The sequence below is a fragment of the Meriones unguiculatus genome, chromosome X (assembly GCF_030254825.1).
Source record: "Meriones unguiculatus strain TT.TT164.6M chromosome X, Bangor_MerUng_6.1, whole genome shotgun sequence".
Classification (NCBI taxonomy): domain Eukaryota; kingdom Metazoa; phylum Chordata; class Mammalia; order Rodentia; family Muridae; genus Meriones; species Meriones unguiculatus.
This window is the reverse complement of record NC_083369.1, coordinates 103,167,911-103,192,664: the sequence shown is the minus strand read 5'-3', so window position 1 is coordinate 103,192,664 and position 24,754 is coordinate 103,167,911. Positions and strand designations below refer to the sequence as shown.

Below are 24,754 nucleotides of genomic sequence, written 5' to 3'. Positions count from 1 at the left end.
AACTGAAAGCTCTAGGACCCTCTTCCTCAAGGACAACTGCCATACACATGCCCATGCTTGCACATATGCAACTGAGGCCTTCCTCCCTTAGCTGCAGCTGAAACACCAACATCCACTCTCAAAGCAGTGGACCTCTTTCATCTACCTGAAGAATATTCCAGACAAGAGATACCAACAGACCCAGTCTGAAGTACAGACTCCAGGAACAAACAGGGAAGGTTACAGCTAAGCAGATGGCTCGAGGTTGGCATAAGAACACATCCAACAAAAATGAGGACATCATGGTTTCACCAGCAACCCCAAAATAAAGGGATATTTTAATTCATAGGAAACACTGGAAATGGTTTTAAAGTTATACTTCTCTAGTTCTTAGAGGCATATAAAGAAGAAACAAACAAAGCTCTCAAAGAAACACAGGCTAATTCACCCAAACAAATAGAGGCACAGATAGAGACACAAGCAAAGGCACAATTAGAGGCATATAGAAAGGAAACGAACAAAAAATAGAGGCCATGATGAAAAGACAATAATCTACATTCAAACTGATGAAGGAAATGGTGCAATATGAAAAGAGAATTAGAATCAATAAAGAAAACACAAACATAGAAAACCCTGGAGCCTGAGAACATAAAGAAAAGATCAGGAACCAGAAAGGTAAGCATCACCAACAGAATACAAGAGATGGAAGAAAGAATCTCAGGCACTGAAGATACAGTTGCAGAAATGGCTACATCTCTCAAAGAAAAAATTAAATCAGAAATGTTCCAAACACAAAACATCCAAGAAATCAAGGACTCCATGAAAAGATGAAATCTAAGAATAATAGAAATAGTCAAAAAAGAAGATTTCAAGGTCCAGAAAATATTTTCAAGAAAATCATAGAAGAAAAATTTTCCAACTTAAAGAAAGATATGCCATAAACCTACAAGAGGCCTACAGAACACCAAATAGACTAAACCAGAAAAGAAACTCCTCACATAACATAATAGTAAAAACACTAAATCTACAAAACAAAGAAAAAATATTAAAAGCAGCAAGGGAAAAAGGCCAAGTAACATATAAAGGTACACCTATCAGAATCATGCCAGACTTCTCAAAAGAAACTATGAAAGCCAGAAGGGGCTGGGCAGATTCCATGCAAACTCTAAAAGACCACAGATACCAAGCCAGATTACTATAACCAGCAAAGCTTTCAATGAATATAGATGGAAAAAACAAATTATTCGATGACAAAACTAAATTTAAATAATATCTATACAGCAACCCAGCCCTACAGAAGATACTAGAAGGAAAACTCCAATCCAACAAAATGAACTACACCCAAGAAAACACAGGACATAAATAACTTTACAACAAATAATTGAAAGAAAACAAGCATTGAAACACAGTAACACACCAACTCCACAATAAAAATAAGTAACTCATTGGTCACTATTATCTATCAACATCAACAGAATCAACTCTCCCATAAAAAGACACAAACTAACAGAATGGTTGCAGAAACAGGATCCAATATTCTGCTGCACTCAAGAAACACACCTCTGTAACAAAAACAAATACTACCTCAGAGTAAAATGCTGGAAAAATGTTTTTCAAGCAAATGGACTCAAAAAACAAGCTGGGGTAGCTATCCTAATGTTGAATAAAATAGACTTTCAACCAAAATTAATGAAAAAAGATGAGGGGCACTATATTCTCATCAAAGGAAAAATCCACCAGGATGACATCACAATCCTGAACATCTACTCCCCATATACCAGAACACCTGTATTTGTAAATGAAACATTATTAAAGCTAAAATCACACATCAACCCCAACACCTTAATAGTAGGAGTCTTTAACACTCTAGTCTCACCAAGGGACAGATCATCTAGACAGAAGCTAAATAGGGAAATAATGACACAGAGGGACTCAATCAAATGGACCTAATAGATATCTATAGAATTCTTCACCCCAACTCAAAAGAGTATACCTTCTTTTCAGCTCCTCATGGAATCTTCTCAAAAATTGACCATATAGTCAAGCACAAAGTAAGCCTCAACAGATTCAAGAAAATTGAAATTATCCGTGTGTCCTATCAGATCACCATGTCTTAAAACTAGATCTCAACAACAACAGATATAACAAAAAGCCTACACACATATAGAAACTACTCAACTCACTACTCAAGGAGAGCTTGGTCAGGGAAAAAATAAAAAAAGAAATTAGAGACTTCTTATAATTCAATAAAAACGAATGCACAATTTACCCAAATCTATGGGACACAGTGCTAAGAAGAAAGTTCATATCACTAAGTGCCTCCAGAAAGTTAGAGACATCGCATAGAAGCAATTTAATGGCACACCTAAAAGCCCTAAGGAAAACAAAACAAAACAAAACAAAAAACAAACAAAAATCAAATAGACACACCCAGGAGTAGTAGAATATTGGAAGTAATCAAATTCAGAGCTCAAATCAGGAATTAGAAACAAAGAAAACAATATAAAGAATCAATGAAACCAAGAGCAAGTTTTTGAGAAAATCAACAAGACAGACAAACCCTTAGCCAAACTAATAAAAGGCAGAGAGAAACTATCTAAATGAGCAAAATCAGAAATGAAAAGGAGGATATAACAACAGACACTGAGGAAATCCAAACAATCATTAGGTCTTACTACAAAAGCCTATATGCCACAAAATTTGAAAATCTGCATGGTACTGGCATAGAAACAGAATGGTGGATCAATGGAATAGAATAGAAGACTCAGAAGTAAACCTACACACCTATGAATACTTGAGTAATTTTACAAAGAAGCCAAAAGCACACAATAGAAAATAAGAGAGCATCTTCAACAAATGGTGTTGATCTAACTGTATCTCTACATTTAGAAAAATGCAAATAGATCCATATTTATTACCTTCCACAAAACTAAAGTCCAAGTGGATCAAAGACCTCAAAATAAAATCAAAGACACTAAACCTCTTAGAAGAAAAAGTGGGGAAGAGCCTTGAACTCATTGGCACAGGAGACAACTTCCTGAACAGAACACCAACAGCACAGGCTCTAAGAGCAACAATCAATAAATGGGACCACATGAAACTGAAAAGCTTCTGTAAAGCAAAGGACCCTGTCGTCAGAACAAAACGACAGCCTATAGACTGGAAAATGTTCTTCACCAACCCTATATCGCACAATGGCTAATATCCAGAATATATAAAAGAACACAAGAAGGTGAACAGCAAAAAATCAAGTAACCCAATTAAAAAATGGTGTACAGAGCGAAACAGAGAATTTTCAGTAGAGGAATATCGAATTGTAGAGAAACACTTAAAGAAATGTTCAAGCACCCTAGTCATCACCCATCAGAATAACTACGACCAAAAACTCAAGTGAGAACACATGCTGGAGAAGATGTGGAATAAGCTGAACTCTTCTCCATTTCTCGTGGAAATGTAAACTTGTATAAACACTTTGGAAATCAATCTGGCTCTTTCTCAGACAATTAGGGATAATTCTTCCTCAAGATCCAGCCATACCACTCTTAGGTATATATCTAAAACATGCTCAGGTATACAAAAAGGCCATTTGCTCAACCATGGTCATAGGAGCGTTATTTGTTATAGCCAGAATCTGGAAACAACACAGATGTAGCTCAACTGAGGAATGTATACAGGAATTGTGGTACTTTCACACAGTGGAATACTACTCAGCAATTAAAAACAAAGGAATCACGAAATTTGCAGTCAAATGGTGGGATATAGAAAAGATCATCCTGAGTGAGGTATTCCAGAAGCAGAAAGACACGAATGGTATATACTCAATTATAAGTGGATTTTAGACATATAATCTAGGATAAACATAGTAATATCTATACACTTAAAGAAGATAAGCAAGGAGGATGACCCTGGGTAAGATGATCCATCTTGATGCAGAAAGGCAAATGGGATGGACATTGGAAGAGAGAGAAAACAGGCAACAGGACAGAAGCCTAGCACAGAGGGCCATTGAAAGACTCTACCAAGTAGGGTATCAAAGCACGTGCTGAGGCTCATAGCCAAACTTTGGGCAGAGTACAGAAAATCTTATGAAAGAAGGGGGAGGTAGAAAGACTTAAAGGAGACAGGAGCTCCACAAGAACAACAGAACCAAAAAACTGGGCCTAGGTCTCTTTTCTGAGACTGGTACTCCAACAAAGGACTATGCATGAAGATAACCTAGAACCCCTGCACAGATGTAGCCCATGCCATCTCAGTATCAGAGTAACCCACTTTGAGTCTAGTCATGGGAACTGAGACTGTCTCTGACATGAACTCAGTGGCTAGCTCTTTGATCACCTCGCCCTGATGGGGGGGGGGGCAACCTTATCAGGCCTCAGAGAAAAACAATGCAGCCAGTCCTGATGAAACCTGATAGGGTAGGGTCAGAGGGAATGGGAAGAGGACCTCCCCTATCAGTAGACTTGGGGAGGGGCGTAGGAGGACATGAGGGATGGAGGGTGGGATTGGCAGGGGATATAGCAGGTATAAAAAGTGAATAAACTGTAACTTATAAAAATAATTTTAAAATGTGAAAAAAATTAAATACTTTTAATTTTCATAATTGTTTTTTCCATCCTTTAGTTTTCTGGATCACAAATAATTAACAGTACTTTTTGAGGGTACCTCTATTGTGTCCTTTCAATGTTTTTAAATTTTTTCATTATTTTCTTTCATTTATTATTTTTTTTATTTATTTGTGGAGGCAAGGCACTGTCACAATGTATAGGGAAGCATTAAAGTTACAAGTTGATTTCTCTTCTTGTGTAATATGTGTCTTATGCTTAAATTCAGGTCATCAGGCTAGCAGCAAATACTTTTATATGCTGGGTATCTCACCAGCTCAGACTGCTTCTTTATATGGATATATTTTTCTGATTCCATATTTAATGAAATAATTTTTATGACATTTAAGTGGAATTTCAAATGGTACATGTAGATAAAAATGGTTCTCTGCTAACATTCAACTCAACTAGAGAGAAATTTTGCATAAGCACACAGAGATATATACCTAACTGATACAGTTTAATATAGTCAATGTCCTTCAGATTTCCATGTGTCCTTATGGTGCTACTCAGTCTTCTTAAAGGATCACAGCACCTTTAGGAGCTGGATCCTGTGTGATCTTCTCAGATCTTGGGTGATATACTATTGACAGGAATTAGAGAACCCTGATCTCTTCTTCCTTTGTGCTTCTTGGTTCATAATATAAGTATTTTTTTCTCTGTCATGTGCTTCTACCACATTGTGTGACCCACACCATGTACCAGTCAAATTTTGGACATGAGCTTCAAGAATTATAAATCAAAATTTTGAGTCAAATGACTCTGACAGTTGGTGGTGGTCATCAAAAGATGACTGATTCTACTAAGGCAGAGCTTAACATACCCTGAAATTACTGCATGCTTCATGGAAGACAAAACGTCATTCCAATGCCAATTATCAGAATTGGTTTTGAAGATTTTAATTTTGAAACTGATTTTAATTTTGTTTTAGTAAGTAATGTCCTCAAATGACATTTTAAGTAGAATAAGAAAGAATATCCTCAATGTTAAGTCTTCTGTCATTTTGTTGTTGTTGTTTTGAGACTCACTCTATAGCTCAGGCTCACTTGGAACTCATGGCAGTCTTCCTGCCTCAGCTTCCTCAGTGTTGAGATTATACATGTGAATGAGCAAACCTAGTTTGACTCTTACCACATGCAGAAAACTGATAAAGCAGAAAGGAATAAAAATAAATTTTAATCACCTTACAACTCTTATTACAGTAAGATTTTTTTAAATGTCATTTTAAAGATTTTAGGAAGAAAAAGAAACAAAGTGTAGCTTTTGCATTTAATCTTTAATTATTAAGTAGAATGCATAAAGACTTTCTGAATACTTTTTGCCCAAGCATGTAAACTAAAGCACTTTAAATGCAAATGAGACATTCTGTTTATTATTATCCATCTTCCTCCAACCAGAAATAGCAGTGATGTACTTGGGACAGAAGTGACATACAAGCACAAGATCATTCCAGGAGAGTCTGTTAAAGAAAGGATCATTTAAGGAGGTATAGATATAGTTCAGCTGTGATGGCACATGCCCTTAATCCTTGCACCCACAGAAACAGAGGCAGGGTGATTACTGAGTTCAAGGCCAGCATGGTCTACTGAGTGACTTCTGAGAGAGTCAAGGCTTTACAGAGAAACTCTTTCTCTATCTCAGAAATAAAAAAAAAAAAAAAGTTAAAGAACCACAGCAGAAAATGTAGACACTGCTAGCAAATAACTGGTAGATTGCAAGGTCTAGAAAAGAGAGTTACTTATAGATCCTTTGCATATACCTTGTGATACAAGGTTTGTGTTTTATGGGATTCCTGGGGGCGGGGTTATGTCTCTGCATCCATATGTGTTTCCTGTAGTTTATCATTGGCTTTTCCTTCTGTTTGTCTGTTTTGTCTTATTCTGGTTTGCTTGCTTTTATTTTGTCATGTTTTTTTAGATGCCTGTTTATGTTCTCATGAAATAAAGAAAAAGTGTGAGTTTGGCTGCATGGGAAATGGGGAGGATCTGGTAAAGAGTTGAAGAGGAAACAGTAATTGGAATATACTGCATAAAAAAAAGCAACTTTCAATTTTTAAAAAGGGGAAAAGAAAGGGCATCTGAAATCCAAAGTAGAACAAGTGAGACTAGGTTTAAGATAGCTTCATAAAAAAAAAATGCAAGAATACTCCTTTCTCTCACTCCCTCTTTTATCTCTCTAACCTTATTCTATCTGTTCAGCATTCTTAGTGCTTCTATATTATCTGAGCCTTTACTGATGCTGAAGAACATGGAGAAGCCATTCATAAAATACATAAGATGCAAACCTCCTAAACCAGATTACAGAGTGCAGAGTTTAGGGAGTAAAGTGTAGTGGGAGAAGAAGCATTTCTTCAACTTCCCCATCCCATTTAGCTGTATACTCTTTCTCTCTGTAGAGAGTAATGTTGTGGTATTTAAAATGTATCAGACAAAATATGTTTATTATATGTCCTATAATTATTTTGGTGGTGTTATTTAACCTATCACAATTAATAAGACACAGACACGTATTAGATTTTATAATTGCCTAAATTTACCTTGGGCTGAGCAGATATTCCACTTATGCTATTTCATACCTTCTCAGCCCCATCCCATGTAATCTGCCTTAACCATTCCTAATTGGTCTACCTCCCATCCATAATTTTAAATATTTGCTAATGTTCTTCAACTGGGTTGCTTCCTCCATCCACACCATTCTTAGAGTAATTTCCTCCTGGCACACGTGGTTCTCTCTTCACCTAACCAATAGTTGCTTTCTCCTTCCTCCTCTCTTTGAATCTTTATGCTTCCCATGATTCTCCTCTCCCAAAGCTGTCAAATTTGGTCATGCCTACCCCATTCAGCCCTGCCTAGGTTTAGGCCTTTTAATCAACCAATCAGGAATAATTTCTTAGGAAACATTAAACAGCAATAATTGGGGTACATGCAAGTTTGCTCACCAACAGTAAGAATCTTGGGGGCGGGGCAAGCAATTACCAAATATAAAGCACCAGACCCTACTCCAACAGAGTGATATTTGATTCTTCCTGTCTATATACTCTATTGTATATATATGCTGTACTGATTATATTTTTTAGTCTGTCAATTTTATTGAGTTTGTTGTTAAATATTTAAAATGTCCACTCAAATTACATGCTAAAATTAAACTACTCAGTACATTTTGTTTTTTTTTTAATTTATGTGTATGGGTATTTTGCTTACATGTGTGTCTGTGTACCTTGTGTGTGAAGGTCACAAAATAAATTATCTGGTACTGGAGTTGTAAGCTGTCATGTAGGTACCAGAAAGTGAAAAGGATTCTGTGGAAGAACAAGAGGTTTTCATAACCACTAAGCCATTTCTCCAGGTCCTTAAAGTTTAGTGTGACTGTATGACTTAACTTGAACAATTAAAGTACAAGTTCATAGGGTCACATGCAAATCACAGTACTTATTTTGATTTTTGAAGAAATCCATGAAACATGGGGTAAGATGCAGAATTTTATCAGATGGGGGCACTGAGTGACTTGGAGAAGTTTGCACATAATTTGAGCCAATGATATTTAGAAAGTTTTGTTAAGGTATTATAACCTAGTTTATCTGAGTTGATACATTCTCCATAGTTTAAATCTTCGATGAAATATTATTCTATTTGTCATTCAACAATGCTTTGGTTGATAATTTAGAGATTATTTTTTACAGTGTTTGTAGATATACTTGTAATTTGTTTCATATTTGAATATGCCTATTTTATTTATCTATGGCCTCACTGATAGAACTTTTAAGATACTCTACAACTTTTTTGTTATTACTAATCTGATGAAATAAATTCTGGTACATGCTTTCTATGCCAATATACAAGAACTTTCCTATGGAATACACTCAGGGGAGGAACAATGAGTGAGCTTCTTCCTTTTTTCAAAGGCAGTAGCAGGTCAGGAGGAGACTTTGATCATTGTGAACTATAGTTTCCACCTGAAAGGTTTTCAGAACTCTTTGCCCCTCAGGATTGTTAATCCTTCTTCTTTCAGAAACACTTAAGACAATATTCAGAAAAATGTATTTTAAAATTGGTTTGACCTTGAAGAGACCAAAAACATTCTTAAAAATTAAAGAAATCCACTTTAGACAGCAATGGTTATACAAAAATAATGCCAACTATATTGTTAAAAAATTTGGGGGGGATCCAAGATTGTGGCTACCATTGTGCACCTTATCTGAGGGGCACAGGATATAAAACTCTGAAATTTGTGAGTGGAGGGCCACTGAAGCCAGAACATTGACATTGAGGCTTCCCGGGTAAGAGGAGAAAACCCGTGAGCTGTGAGCTGAGACCATTTGGATCAAGGTCACGCATGGATGTCTCTGGTGACTGAGAGTGACAAATATTAAAACTCTCTTGTACTTCCCCTTGATGGATCTCCATCCTTAGAGGAGGCAGAACACAGGACCCACTGCTCCAAGCACAGACCTCCCTGCTTGGAAACTAAGACAGCAAAAGCAAGCCTCTTAGTTTCGCAGTGGTAGACGGCTGTACAGGCCTCCCATGTCTGCAGGCAGGTATACAGGCTTCCCAGGGCTTCCCAGTAGGCATCTCTCCTGGCTTCCCAGTTCTGCAGCTGTGGTACAGGCCTCCCAGTTCTGCTGGCAACTGCAAAGGCTTCCCAAGGCCTCCCAGTGGATGAATGTACAGTCCTCCCAAGTTGGCAGCAGTGGCAGGCAGCTGTACAAGCCTCTAGTACCTCCCAGTGGGTGACTGTACCAGCCTCCCAAGTCTTCAGTGGTGGCAGCAGGGTGGCAACATGTCCTAACAGGAGCCATCATGCTCTGTGACTTAGACAACAGAAATGGCTATCCCAAGTAAGGGTCTCCCTGCCCAGCAGACAAACAGTGGACACCACTGAGCTTAGCTAACTGATCTCCTACACTCTCATTTGCCCCTGAAGACCCAAATCGAAGAGTAGAGAACAGGGGGAACCCCTGTGCTTTCCTATTAGGCCTGCTAGCCAAGAGAGTGCACCTTCAAGTGAGTGTGCAGAGCCCCAGATCCAGGGTTCCTCTAACCTAGGAGCCAGACATTAGATCTCTCCCACCCACACACCCACCTTTTGCAACGTAGGGATTCTTGGAACAGCGTTCTCAAAATTGAGACCCTGTTCTGTGGTCTACCAGTGGTGTCCTGGTAAATAATTCCTGGAGCTCAGACAGATCTGAATACCAGGAGGACAGTAAAATAGGCCTGTAGGTCACTGAGGTATTCAGGGAACCTGCACATGCACATTGAGACCTTGAACAGAACCCTGACTCTCTCCTAAGTGTAAGCCCCATATTCCATGCATCTACATCCTTTAGCACCCTGTCCTTCAAAGCACACTTTCATGTACACGCCTGTGCTTGCTCACCCTCACTTGTGTAACTGCACCTATGACCTTCCTCCCTTAGCTACAACTGAAACACCAACACACACACTCTCTAGCTGTGGAGTTCTCTAATCTTCCTTGAAGAATATGCCAGACACCACAGAAAGACAGGCCCAGTCTGAAATACAGACTCTAGGAACAAACAGGGAAGGTAAAGATAAGCAGATGGCTAGAGGTCGGCATAAGAACATATCCAACAAAAATGAGGACATGATGGCTTCACCAGCAATCCAAAAAAAAATGAATATTTTAATTCATTGGAAACACAGGTTTTAAAGCTATACTTTTCCAGTTCTTAGAGTCACATAAAGAGAAAATGAACAAAGCTCTCAAAGAAATAGCTACACAAATGGAAACAAATGAATAAAAAATGAACAAAGGTCTCAAAGAATTATAGGCAAATACAGCCAAACAAATAGAGGCACAAGTACAAGAACAATTACTGGAATATAGAGAGGAAATGAACAAAATATATAGGCCATCATGGTAAAACAGGAAACCACATTCAAACAGATGAAGGAAATGGTGTAAGACATGAGAAAAGAATTAGAATCAATAAAGAAAACACAAACAGAGAAAACCCTGGAGCTGGAGAACTTAGAGAAAAGATCAGGAACCACAAAGTTAAGCATCACCAACAGAATGCAAGAGAGAATCTCAGGTGTTGAAGATACAACTGCAGATATGGATACATCTTTGAAAGAAAAAGTAAAATTGGAAAGATTGCAAACACAAAAAGTCAAGGACTCCATGAGAAGACAAAAATCTAAGAATAATAGGAATAGATGAAAAAGAGAAGTCCAGGCTCTAAGGTCCAGAAAATATTTTCAAGAAAATCATAGAAGAAATTTTTCCCAACTTAAAGAAAGAGATGCCATAAAGCTACAAGAGTCCTACAGAACACCAAATACACTAGAGAAGATAAGCATTTCCTCACACTATGTAATAGTCAAAATCTACAAAACAAAGAAAAGATATTAAAAGCAGCAAGGGAAAAACGGCTAAGTAATATATAAGGGTAGACATATCAGAACTACACCATGATTCTCAACAGAAACTAGGAAAGCTAGAAGGGCCTGGGAAGATGTCATGCAGACTCTAAGAGAACACAGATGCCGACCAAGACTACTATAGCAGCAAAACTTTCAATCAACATAGATGGAAGAAACAAAATATTTGATGACAAAAATAAATTTAAACAATATCTACATAGCAACCCAACTTTACAGAATATACTAGAAGGAAAACTCCAATCCAATAAAACCAACAATACCCAAGAAAACACAGGATATAGATAACTTCACAATAAAAAAATTTAAAAGAAAACAAGAACCAAAACACAGTAACACCACCAATTCCACAATAAAAAGAACTAACATTCATTGGTCACTATTATTTATCAACATCTACAGACTCAACGCACAAATAAAAAGACGCAGACTGACAGAATGGTTGTGGAAACAAGATCCAACCTTCTGCTGCATCCAAGAAACACACCTCTGCAACAAAGATAAACACTACCTCAGAGTAAAGGGCTGAAAAATTTTTTTTTTCAAGCAAATGGACCCAGAAAACAATCTAGGGTAGCTGTCTTAATATCTAATATAATGGACTTTCAACCAAAATTTCAGCAAAAAAGATGAGGAGTGTCATTTCATTCTCATGAAAGGAAAAATCCACCAAGAGGTTACCACAAATCTGAACATCTATGCCCCAAATCCGAGAGCACCTTCACTTGTAAAGAAAATATTATTAAAACTGAAATCATACATTGATCCCAACACCTTAATAGTGGGAGACATCAGTACTGCACTCTCACCAAGGGAAAGATTATCTAGACAGATGCTAACTAAGGCCAATTACAGAGGTCTGAAATCAAATGAAACTAATAGATGTCTACAGAACTTTTCACTCAAACACAAAAGATTATACCTTCTTTTCATCAGCTCATGGAACCATCTCAAAAATTGACACAAAGCAAGCTTAAACAGATACAAAAAGATCGAAATAATCCCTTGTTTCCTATCAGAAAATGATGGTTTAAAACTAGACCTCAACAACAACAGAAATAACAAAAAGCCTACATTCATATGGAAACTAAACAACTCTCTACTCAATGACAGCTTGATGAGGGAAGAAATGAAAAAAAAAAAGAAATTAGAGACAACCTAAAATTTAATGAAAAGGAAGGCAAAACATATAAAAACTCATGGTAAACAATAAAAGCAGTGCCCAAAGGAAAATTCATAGCACTAAGTGCCTCCTAAAAGAAGTTGGAGACATATCATACAAGCAATTTAACAGCACCCATAAAAGCCCTAGGGAAAAAAAAAAGAAGCAGACATACCTAAGATGAGTATAAGATTAGAAATAATCAAACTCAGAGCTGAAATCAATGAATTAGAAACAAAGAAATCAATTCAAAGAATGAATGAAACAAAGAGATGGTAGTTCAAGAAAATCAACAAGACAGACAAACCCTTAGCCAACCTAACTAAAAGGCAGAGAGAAACCATCCAAATCATCAAAATCAGAAATGAAAAGGGGACATAACGACAGACACTGAGGAAATCCAAACAATCATTAGATCTTATTACAAAAGCTTATATGTCACAAAATTTGAAAATTTAAATGAAATGGACAATTTCCTTGATAGGTTCCATTTACCAAAATTAAATCAAGATCAGGTAAATAGATTAAATAGTACTATATACCCCAAGGAAATAGAAGCAGTCATCAAAAGTCTCATTTCAAAAAACAAAAGCCCAGGGGCTGATAGTTTCAGCCCAGAATTCTACCAGACCTTCAAAGAGCTATTCCAATTCTCTTCAAACTATTCCATGAAATAGAAACAGAGGGAACATTACCAAACTCATTCAGTGTAGCCACAATTACCCTGATAACTAAATGACACAAAGACCTAACAAAAAAGAGAACTTCAGAACTATCTCTATTATGACCATTGATGCAAAAATTCTCAATAAAACACTTGCAAACTGAATCCAAGAACACATAAAAGCTATCATCAAACATGACCAAGTAGGCTTCATCCCAGACACGCAGGGGTGGTTCAATATAGTGAAAATCATCAATGTAATACACCATACAAACAAAATGAAGGATAAATATCACATGATTGTCTCCTTAGATGCCGAAAAAGAATTTGACAAAATCCAACACCCATTCATGCTTAAAGTCTTGGAGAGATCAGAGATACAAGGCACATACCCTAACATAGTAAAGACAATATACAGCAAGCCTATAGACAACATCAAAATAAATGGAGAGACACTTAAATCAAGCCCACTGAAATCAGGGACAAGGCAAGGGTGCCTACCCTCTCCATGTCTCTTCAACATAGTACTTGAAGTCCTAGTTAGAGCAAGAAGACAACTAAAGGAGATCAAGGGGATACAAGTTGGAAAGGAAGAAGTCAAAGTATCACTATTAGCATACATATAGTATACATGAGCAACCCAAAAATTCAACCAGAGAACTCCATCAGCTGATAAGAACCTTCAGCAAAGTGGCTGGATACAAAATTAACTCCAAAAAATCAGTAGCCCTCCTGTATACAAAAGACAAAAGGGCTTAGAGAGAAATTAGGGAAACACCCTTCACAATACCCACTAATAACAAAGTACCTTGGTGTGACTCCAACGAAGCCTGTGAAAGATGGGTTTGAAAACAATTTCAAGTCTCTGAAGAACAGAATTTAAGGAGATATCAGAAGATGAAAGATCTCTGAAGCTCATGGATGGGTAGGGTTAACATAGTGAAAATGGATATCCTGCCATAAGCAATCTACAGATTCAATGCAATTCCCATCAAAAAACCAACACAATTCTTTACAGACCTTGAAAGAACAAATTTCAAATTCATATGTAGAAGAAAAACCCAGAATTGCCAAAATGATCCTTTTAAACAACAGATTGGTAGTTTCTCCTTCCTTGATCTCAAGCTGTACTACAGAGCAATAGTAATAAAAACTGCATGGTACTAGCATAGAAACAGTTTGCTGGATTAATGGAATCAAATAGAAGATGCAGAAATAAACTCACGCACTTATGCATACTTGATTTTTGACAAAGAAGCCAAAACCATTCAATTGACAAAAGACAGCCTTTTCAACAAATGATGCTGTACTAACCAGGTGTCTACATATAGAAAAATGCAAATAGATCCATATTTATCACCTTCCACAAAACTAAAGTCCAAGTGGATCAAAGACTTCAACATAAAACCAGACACACTAAATCTGTTAGAAGAAAAATTGGGGAAAAGCCTTGAACTCATTGGCACAGGAGACAACTTCTTGAACAGAACACCAACAATACAGGCTCTAAGATCAACAATCAATAAATGGGACCTCAGGAAACTGAAAAGCTCCTGTAAAGCAAAGAACACTGTCATCAGAACAAAACGACAGCCTACAGATTGGTAATGGATTTTCACCAACCCTATATCTGACAGAGGGCTAACATCCAGAATGTATGAAGAACTCAAGTTAAAAAACAACAAATCAAGTAATCCAATTAAAAACTGGGGTACAGAGCTAAACAGAGAATTCTCTGTAGAAGAATATCACATGGTAGAGAAACACTTAAAGAAATGTTCAACATCCTTAGTCATCAGGGAAATGCAAATCAAAATGAACCTGAGATTTCAATTTACAACCATGAGAATAGCTAAGATCAAAAACTCAAGTGACAATACATGCTTGATAGAATGTGGAGAAAGGGGAACCCTCCTCCATTGCTAGTGGAAATGTAAACTTGTACAACCATTTTGCAAATCAATCCGGTACTTCTTCAGAAAATTAGGAATAGCTTTGCCTCAAGATCCAGCTATACAACTCATAGGCATATCCAAAATATGCTCAAGTATACAACAAGGACATTTGTTCAACCATGTTCATAGCAGCTTTATTCATAATAGCCAGAACCTGAAAAAAAAAAAAAACCCAGATGTCCCTCAGTTGAAGAATGGATACAGAAATTGTGGTACTTTTATACAATGGAATTCTATTCAGCAATTAAATACAATGAAATCATGAAATTTTCAGGCAAATGGTGGTATCTTGAAAAGATCATCCTGAGTGAGCTATCCCAAAAGCAGAAAGACACAGATGGTATATACTCACGTATATAGACCTATAAGATAGTGTAATCATGCTGAAATCTATACACCTAAAGAAGCTAAGCAAGAAGGAGTAGCCTGGGTAATATGAATAATCTTCACTCACAAAGGCAAAACAGAAGAGGGAGAAAACAGGAAACAGGACAGGAGCCTTCCACAGAGGGGCTGAAAGACTCTTCCAAGCAGTATATCAAATCAGATGCTGAGGCGCATAACCAAACTTTGGGCAGAGTGCAGCGAATCTTATGAAAGAAAAGGGAGATAGGAAGACCTGGAGGGGACAGGAGTTCCACAAGGAGAGAAACAGTGCCAAAAATCTCTGCCCAGGAGTCTCTTCTCAGACTGACATTCCAACCATGATGCATGGATATAACCTAGAACCCCTGTACATATGTAGCCCATGGCAGCTTAGTATGGAGGTGGGTTCCCAAGTAAGAGGACCAGGGACTGTTTCTGACATGAAGTTGGTGGCTGGCTTTTTGATAGCCTCCTCCTGAGGGCAGAGCAGCCTTACCAGGTCATAGAGGAAGACAATTCATCTTGTCCTGATGAGACCTGATAGGCTAGAGTCAGATGGAATGGGAGGAGGACCTGCCCTATCAGTGAACTTGGGGAGGAGCATGGGAGGAGATGAAGGAGGGAGGGTGTGATTGGGATGGAATGAGGGTGAGGGAAGGGCTACAACTTGGAAAAAAGTGAATAAACTGTTATTAATATAAAAAATAAAAATTACAAAAACATCTCCCTAGGGGCCTTAGAGATTGCTCAGCATTTAAGAGCATAGGACCCCCTTGGTTGAATTCCCAACACACATATTTTGGCTCACAACCACCCATATAGGGAAAACAGATATGCCCACACAGACACACACAAATATAATTTTAAAAATGTAAAAAATAAAATAGCCTGTTTCTTCCCCTCAGATAAATTATCCCAGGAAAGAAGACAAATTGAAATAAAGTAGTTTAATATGGAATAGTTTTGTGAACAATTTCCTTTTTCATTATATGATAATAAGCAAGGCTACATAATCAGTCACTAACTCACTCACTAACTAACTCATGTATAGGAACAACTGGTGAATAAATATTTAGTTGTCAATCATCAGTCATGAGAAGAGAGGATAAAAATTATTCTTCTGCATTATGGCCTCCTCATTTTTAGTTTAGATTGCTAATACAAAATAATCCCCATGTAAATGAAAAATAAAAAATAGGGCTGAGTTTCTTCTCCCAAAGATGCTGAGAAACAGATAAGCATTTTAGAAATATTTACTGAGAAAGGAAAATCATGCTGGGTATAGCAGCACAGGCCTTTAATCCCATCATGTGGGATGTAAAGGCAGAAAGATTTCTAGGAGTTCAAGGTCAGCCTTGCTTACATAGTGAATCCCAGGACAGCAAAGGCTACCAAACAAGACCCTGTCTCAAAAAAAAAAAAAAAAAAAAGGAGAGTGATGGGGGGAGAAAGAGATGAAGGAAGAAAGGAAGGAAAGAAGGAAGGAAGAAGGAAGGAAGGAAGGAAGGAAGGAAGGAAGGAAGGAAGGAAGGAAGGAAGGAAGGAAGAAAGGAAAGGAGAATACTATGTAGTACGTTGTATACATTTCTTTGGAAGCTACAATAGGAACATGTCATGCAGGTATCAATTATTCCAGATTAAAATATAAGGGTATAGGTAAAGTTCAAATCCTTATAGTACACAAGACACTAAAATACCGTAGTGGGAAACACTAAAGTGTCTAAATGGAAGAGGAAGATGCAGATTATAAATTATAGTAATAATTACATGGGGAGATACTTTTTCTGGATGTTGAAATAACTAGAAATCATATGCTAAAACATTGAGTTAAGGACTGTGATTCCAGCTGTGTGAACTTTTGCCTTTTGTAAAATATGTTTTTTCTTAAATATAATACATTCAAAGATACAATAAAATTGTTTACAACGGAATTTCTTTCCAGGGCATTTGAGACAGGGTTTATATGTATAGCTCTGACTGTCTTAGAACTCACTCTGTAGACTAGGCAGGCCTCAAATTCAGAGATCCACATGCCTCTGCCTCCTGAGTGCTGAGATTAAAGGTATGTGCCACCACTGCCTGGCTACAATGTAAACTTGTTAATAGGCCCATCCCATGCCATCTCCATATGTTTATGCCTAGCTTCATATGTACAGCTCCCTCAGCTTTTGCTGAGTCCCTCTGACCCTCGCCCACCATCTTCACATTGGGAAGACTTGCTCAGAAACAGATTGCTCATAGACTTTGCCAATGAGTTCTACTGACACTTACCCACCACTGCACCATACCCAGACTCCCAGTGAGCAGCTCATGCACCAATTGGGGTAGGGGACTTTAACTGGGAAAAAAGGGAGGAAGGGGGGATAAATAATACCAAGAATATATGAAAAATCCATAAGAAATCATGTTACTCTGCATTTGCTTAAAATTACAAATATCTACATGAATGCCTAAACATTCACATATAATTTAAATGAATTTATACAACCTGAGATGACAATACTCTCCTTGAAAGTCACAGATTATCTAACAAAAACCCCAGTGTCAGGCATAGGAAAACTCCTTTTGAATTATTGATCTGGGGTGAGCCCAAAATGATATAGACTATTGCCATTGCCCTTGCTTGTCTCTCAGAAGTTGGCAGTAAGACTATATTGTTGAAGACACCACACACTTTGAACACAGGACTTGTAGGAATGAATCCAAGTTGGAATTGACCTGGAATCCTTCACTCTGTGTGCTAGCTCTCATTGAACCAGAAGAAGCAAACTGCCATAGGAAGAAAGCAGTTAATAATTCTCCCAGTTTTAACACTTACAAACCTCAGCAATGACCAGAATTACAAGGTATCCGAAAGGTGAATTAGTGGCATTTGCATGCTAGGGGTAGCCAGTAGTCATCTAACTGGATTTAAGGACCACTCAATAGGCAGTAATTCATGCCTGGTACTGTAAGCTGAGGCAACCCTAAAAGAGAACTTACTACCACTACTTTTCTAAGCCAATGCAATTTCTAATTGTATTTTAAATGCAGGTTAAGTATAGCTCTCTTCTCTCATCAAAAAATTTTCTTTTTGTAATACAAAGTCATGGATTTGAAAGAAACTACGGATGGAGACACACATAGGAGGAGTTAAAAGGAAGGGGTAAATATTAAATATGCTACTCATATATGAAATTCTCTATTAAATAAACATTTATACGAAGAAATTTTGTTAATGATGGGAGAGAAAGAAAGTACTATTTCATTTCCCTCTGCATCATAGCAGTCCTGGCTCTCAGAGTTACTCTTCCTCCTTATGTCCATCCATCATTCATTCAGGCCGAAGTTACCAGACATGCTTCCCTTCAGAGGGCCTTGTGGTTAGGAAGGGCCTCTCTTCTAACACACTCAGTTTGTTTTTATTTTTGTTTTCAGGACTTCCTGAGGCAAAGAGGGCTTAAGACAAAAGACAAGAAATCAAAACGACCCTAAGATTTCACCTTACACCCATCAGAATGGCTAAGATCAAAAACTCAAGAGACAACACATGCTGGAGAGGTTGTAGAGAAAGGGGAACCCTCCTCCACTGCTGGTGGGAATGTAAATTTGTACAACCACTCTGGAAAGCAATCTGGCACTTTCTCAGACAACTAGGAATAGCACTTCCTCAAGATCCAGCTATGCCACTCCTAGGCAAATATCCAAAAGATTCTCAAGTACACAATAAGGACATTTGTTCAACCATGTTTGTAACAGGCTTATGTGTAGTAGCCAGAAGCTGGAAACAGCCCAGATGCCCCTCAGTGGAGGAACGGATACACAAATTGTGGTATATCTACACAATGGAATATTACTCAGCAATAAAAAACAAGGAAATCATGAAATTTGCAGGTAAATGGTGGAATCTGGAAAAGATCATCCTGAGTGAGCTATACCAGAAACAGAAAGATACACACAGTATATACTCACTCATATAGACATATAATATAGGATAAACCTACTAAAATCTGTACACCTAACCTAGAACCCCTGCACAGATGTAGCCCATGGCAGTTCAGTGTCCAAGTGGGTTACATAGTAATGGGAAGAGGGACTGCCTCTGACATAATCTGATTGGCCTGCTCTTTGATCACCTTCCCCTGAGGGGGGAGCAGCCTTACCAGGCCACAGAAGAGGACAATGCAGCCACTTTTGATGAGAACTGATAGACTAAGATCAGAAAGAAGGAGAGAAGAACCTCCCCTGTCAGTGGACTTGGGGAGGGGCATGCATGCAGAAAGGGGAGGGAGGGTGAGATCGTGAGGGGAGGAGGGGGGGCTTATGGGGGGATACAAAATGAATAAAGTGTAATTAATAAAAAAAGAAAAAAAAAAAAAACTAATCAAAAGGGAAGATTCTTGCTAAAATGCTCAATTCCTATCCAGAAAGGCAAAGAGGCTGGACATCAGAAGAAGGAGAAAAGAGGGAACAAGTCAGGAGCCTGACACAGAGGACCTCTGAAAAGCTCTGCCCTGCAGACTATCAATGTAGATAATGACACTTATGGGCAACCTTTGGGCAGAGTGCAGAGAATCTTAGGAAAGAAGTGGGAAACAGTAAGATCTGGAGAGGACAGGAACTCAATAAGGAGAACAACAGAACCAAAAAAATCTGAGCACAGAGGTCTTTCCTGAGACTGCTATTCCAACGAAGGACTATGCATGGAGATAACCTAAGACCCCTGCACAGATGTAGCCCATGGCAGTTCAGTATCTAAATGGGTTCCATTGTAATAGGAACAGGGACTGTCTCCGACATGAACTGATTGGCCTGCTCTTTAATTACCTCCCCCTGAGTGGGGAAGCAGCATTACCAGGCCACAGAAGAAGACAAGGCAGCCACTCCTGATGAGACCTAATTGACTAGGATCAGAAAGAAGGAAAAGAAGTCCTTCCCTATCAGTGGACTTGGGGAGGGGCATGCATACAGAGGGTGGAGGAAGGGAGGAATTGGGCCAGGCGGAGGGAGGGAACCACGGGGGGGATACAAAGTGAGTAAAGTGTAATTAATAAAGAAAAATAAAAGAAAAAAAGAAAAAAAAAAGAAAACATGCCAAAAGAAGTTGGGGGAACTCACATCACAGAATAAGACTGCTTATCTAACTTCTAAATTCCTGATTACCCAGAAATCACACACACACACACACACACACACACACACACACACTCACCAGCCCTTTACCTCATTCAAAGGATTCTACCTTTCAATATTTTTGGTTTTGTTTTTGTTTTGAGACACTGTATTGCAAGTGGGCTTGGAAATGATTGTATAGTCAGGCTACCTTCAAACTCACAACACCCTACTGCCTTGGCCTAATGAAGGCCAGAAATACAGGCACAAGTCAGCAGACGGACCTTACATTGTGTCTTTCATGAGCAAGTGCCAACAGTTAAAAGGTAGAGAAGTTTTCAAAGATGCAAAATATCCTGTCCAAGGTTCTATGGCAGGAAATTTAAAAGCTGATTCTAGACCCATATAGGGCTTCTACAAATGGTAAGAAAACCTGGCTCTGGAATAGAATAGAAACGGGTTCAAATCCTAGCATGCCACTCACCAAGGTTTTCTAAGCATTAGTAAGACCACTATGACATAATATCTTTGCTTCTTTGCACCAGCTTCCTTGAGACTCTCATTTTCGAGTATAAGCTCACATTTTTGACGTTTTTCTGGTCACTGTGACCATATGAAATACCACTCATTAACCTTAAGTGCCCTATCCAAGACCTGTCACTTTCCAGTTGACACATCGACACTTGCTATAATACCGCCCTGGTTCATCTATTGCAGTTCTTCTCTCTGAAAGCCTTTCATTTGGAGCCACTTAAGTACATTCTGACAACCTGTGATTTTTAAAGTCAAATAAATAATTGCTCAATTTCCTCCTGAGCTTTAAGGAAATGTCAAAATCATTATAGAAATTGATGAGAACTGTTCTAGGGCCTTGTTATTAGCTCACTGCATCACCATTACCCTCCTTCCTAATCAAACCCTGAGTGGATTCCAGGAGCATATTCTGACCACAATCGAGATTTTTAATCCTAACAGTTAGAACACATTGTATTGCACCACTTGTTTACTTTTGTTTGTAGTACATTGAGATAATTTAACCAGTACTAATTAAGACTACAGGAATATGGAAAAGGAAAATACCCACAATTAAGGAAAAAAACTATTTTATACAACCTCACCATTTTCTCTGAAACAATTTTGCTTGATGACTAAAAATATTAGTGGAAGTGTAGCCCAGTAGTATTATACATGCTTGGTTTGTGCAAGACTATGGGTTCAAATCCCAGCAGGGAAACAAAACAAAAAATGAACAAAAAATAAACACACACACACACACAAAAAAAAAAACAAAAAACAAAAAAAAAAACAAACCTGGGTTCCAGTTCTCAGTGGCATACGTAAAAAGTGACAGCAAAAAAGAAATGAACAAGCCAAGAGAGACTTTGTACAATCCACAGTCTAACAAATTATAAATTGGCTGCATTGAAGTGAATTCCCAAGCTCTGCATCAGTCTGGGCATGTGCCATATACTAAGTACCCTTGCTGTAATAATAAATGAGAAAAAACTGTCTTCAAAGGCACAGGTGCAAGCAGCTGTAGATAATCAATAATGCCACTTCCAGAGGAATTATGTAGTTTTATAATGTCAGGTTCCTTCTGTAATGGGAACTGGATGAACTGCCTAGGACTTACATATCTTTGATTCAGCCATAGTGAAAAGAGCCTTAGAAGGAAGGAATCTAAAGATTTTTATGATAAACCTAACTGACCAAGTCACCTTGGAAGGTCATTTTGCCTTTCAAAATATCAGATAGGAGATTAAGGAAGATGGCATGGATGTGGGCTGAGAGATGGATGGTGAGCTGATTCAGACAGCAGAGGTAGGAATGTTTGCCAGGTCCGAGGTAAGTAAGGCAATTACAAAAATAACAGGTGGCTGTGTCTTATTATTTGCAATAGCAAGTTAAATAATACAGCTGTGATAATCTTAGGGCTAATAAAAAAACATATAGTCTGGTGCCATTTCATTTATTTACAACAAGGCTGGGTCTTTCCCTATGAATTAAAACAATCACGACAATTCCCTACAAACACACCCACAAGGTGACCCTATCTAGATAATCTCTCCTTGAGATTCGTTTCCCTACTAACTTTTGGTTATAGAAAGTAGACAGACCAGACATCGACTTGTTAGTTTCCCAACTAATACTTTTTCTTCACCTCTCTACAGTAGTGACATGCAATAAACATTTATAGCATTCATAGTTTCATTATACATTGGCATTTTCTATCATTCATATATTCATTTCATGGGAAATACCAGGCCTGTTTTGCTTTTGAGTTTATGGTTAGGGTATTCCCAAATGCTGGGATCCTATGTTTTGTTTTGTTTTGTTTTGTTTTTTTTCTTTCACAGGCCATTTGGCCTTCAGATACCTTCTCAACCTTTACATTTCTACATGAATGTTACCTCCTAATTAAGGACTTCCCTCTCTTTTACTGTAAGCATTTTCCTTGACTCTACACAAAGTCTTTCTCTTGGGCTACCATTTTTTAGTCACATTTAATTTCTTTTCTTTCTTTCTTTGACCTTTAGCTAGGCTGCCTTGAGTTTTCTCTGCACATGTCTAATTGAGTGATTAGTCAAAAATGCTGTCGTTGTGATTACCCCAGGCTGGGTAATCTAAATTTCTTTAGCTTTGAAACAGGTTTAGCCACATTTCATGCTGCATTCAACTGGCTTCTCCAGACTAAAATCTGTAAATAGAAATCTCAGTTTATGCCATCATTTTTTCTAAGTGTCAGCCCTACACATCTTCTTCACTCTGGATTTTGTTCATTTTTTTTTTCCAGTTTTTAGTTGTGACCAAGTGTGGGATCTCATAGGAACTACTAAGCCATACTAGAAATAGAACTCCCAGGACAATTGTTCATGTAGCACTACTTCGAGAAGCCTGGAAGGGCTCACCAAATGAGTCATAAGAAAAGCCAAATAACTCTGGCTTCATATTCTACTGCCACATACATATTCATAGTCATTGGTTAGGTTGTTCCTATGTGTTATCAGGCATATCCTCTTGTAATTTTTTCCTCCTCCTGACAGCAGATATCCTAGATGTTCAGATATAATACTTTCTTACTGCACAATCTCTTACCTCAACTGTCACTTTTGTGTGTATGGTTGCATGTTTGTGTATGTCATATATGTATCCTTGTATGCATGTACATGTAGAGATAAGAGTACAACCTTGGGCATCAGACAGGTTTTTTTTTTGTTGTTGTTGTTGTTATTTTTTGTTTTGAGACGGTACCTCTCAGTGGACTGGAACTTGTAACCTATGCTAGCATGACTTATCAGCCCCAAGGATCTCCCTGTCTCCATATCCTTAGCACCTAGGAATACTAGTGTGTACCACCACGCTAACTTTTTTTTTTTTTTGAGACAAAACTTACTATGTAGCCCTGGCTGTACTGAACTTCACTATGTAGATCAGGCTGGCCTCAAACTCGTTAAGATCTGTTTGCCTCTTACTCCTTTGTGTGGGATAAAAGGCGTGTACCACTATGCCTTGATTCTCAGGTTTGTTTGTTTGTTTGTTTGTTTGTTTACATAAAAATTGATCCCATATTCTTGTAGTACTAAACAAATATTTTACTGACTGAGCTATCTTTCCCAAACCTAAATGTTATCATTTATTTCCAATTTTTCATATCAACCTCTATTATCTCAGAACCCTTTCCCTTTGTTTTATTTATGTAGCACTTATCAAAGTCTCACTTTTTGTGTATTACATATTTAGTCTGTTTCTAGGTTATTATCTCTATTCCCTCACTGGACTATAAATAAAGTTTATGGACTCAGAAACCTGCCTGTTTTTTTCTTGTGTCTCCACCATCCACATTAGCATCTAAAACAGAGAGGATGCTTGGTATGTATTTGACAACTGAATAAGTGAACAAAAAAAAATGTTATTGCTCATTCCCTACATGAGGAAACGTCATACTGGTAACAGAAGTAGTCATTGTGTCATTTCAGGTGGCCCTCATTAGATTGTCCTCAGATGTTGAGAAGAATGCTTGACTTTCTGGCAATTCCAACTCTTCTTACTTTATAGATAAATTTCCATTTTAGAAAGTACCCAAAGTCTCCCAGAAGCAAAGATAGACCAAAGGTAAATCATGTATTATAATTTTAGAATTTTTCTTTTTTTAATTTATTTATTTTAACTTTTATTAATTACACTTTATTCATTTTGTATCTCCCCATTAACCCATCCCTTCTTCCCTCCCAATCTCACCCTCCTTCCCCCTTCTTCACACATGCCCTTCCCCAAGTCCAGTGATAGGGGAGGTCCTCCTTTCCTTCCTTCTGATCTTAGTCTATCAGATCTCATCAGGAGTGGCTGCATTGTCATCTTCTGTGGCCTGGTAAGGCTGCTCCCCCCTCAGGGGGAGGTGATCAAAGAGCAGGCCAATCAGTTTATGTCAGAGGCAGTCCCTCTTCCCATTACTATGGAACCCACTTGGACACTGAACTGCCTACATCTGGGCTACATCTGTGCAGGGGTTCTAGGTTATCTCCATGCAT

At 38.0% G+C, this 24,754-nt stretch overlaps 1 protein-coding gene across 12 annotated transcripts in view; it reads right to left on the bottom strand.

The window, feature by feature from the left end:
* The window catches only part of LOC110543861 (melanoma-associated antigen 10-like), a 207,929-nt gene that overhangs the window by 22,926 nt on the left and 160,249 nt on the right, over nucleotides 1-24,754 (bottom strand). The window lies entirely within an intron of this gene.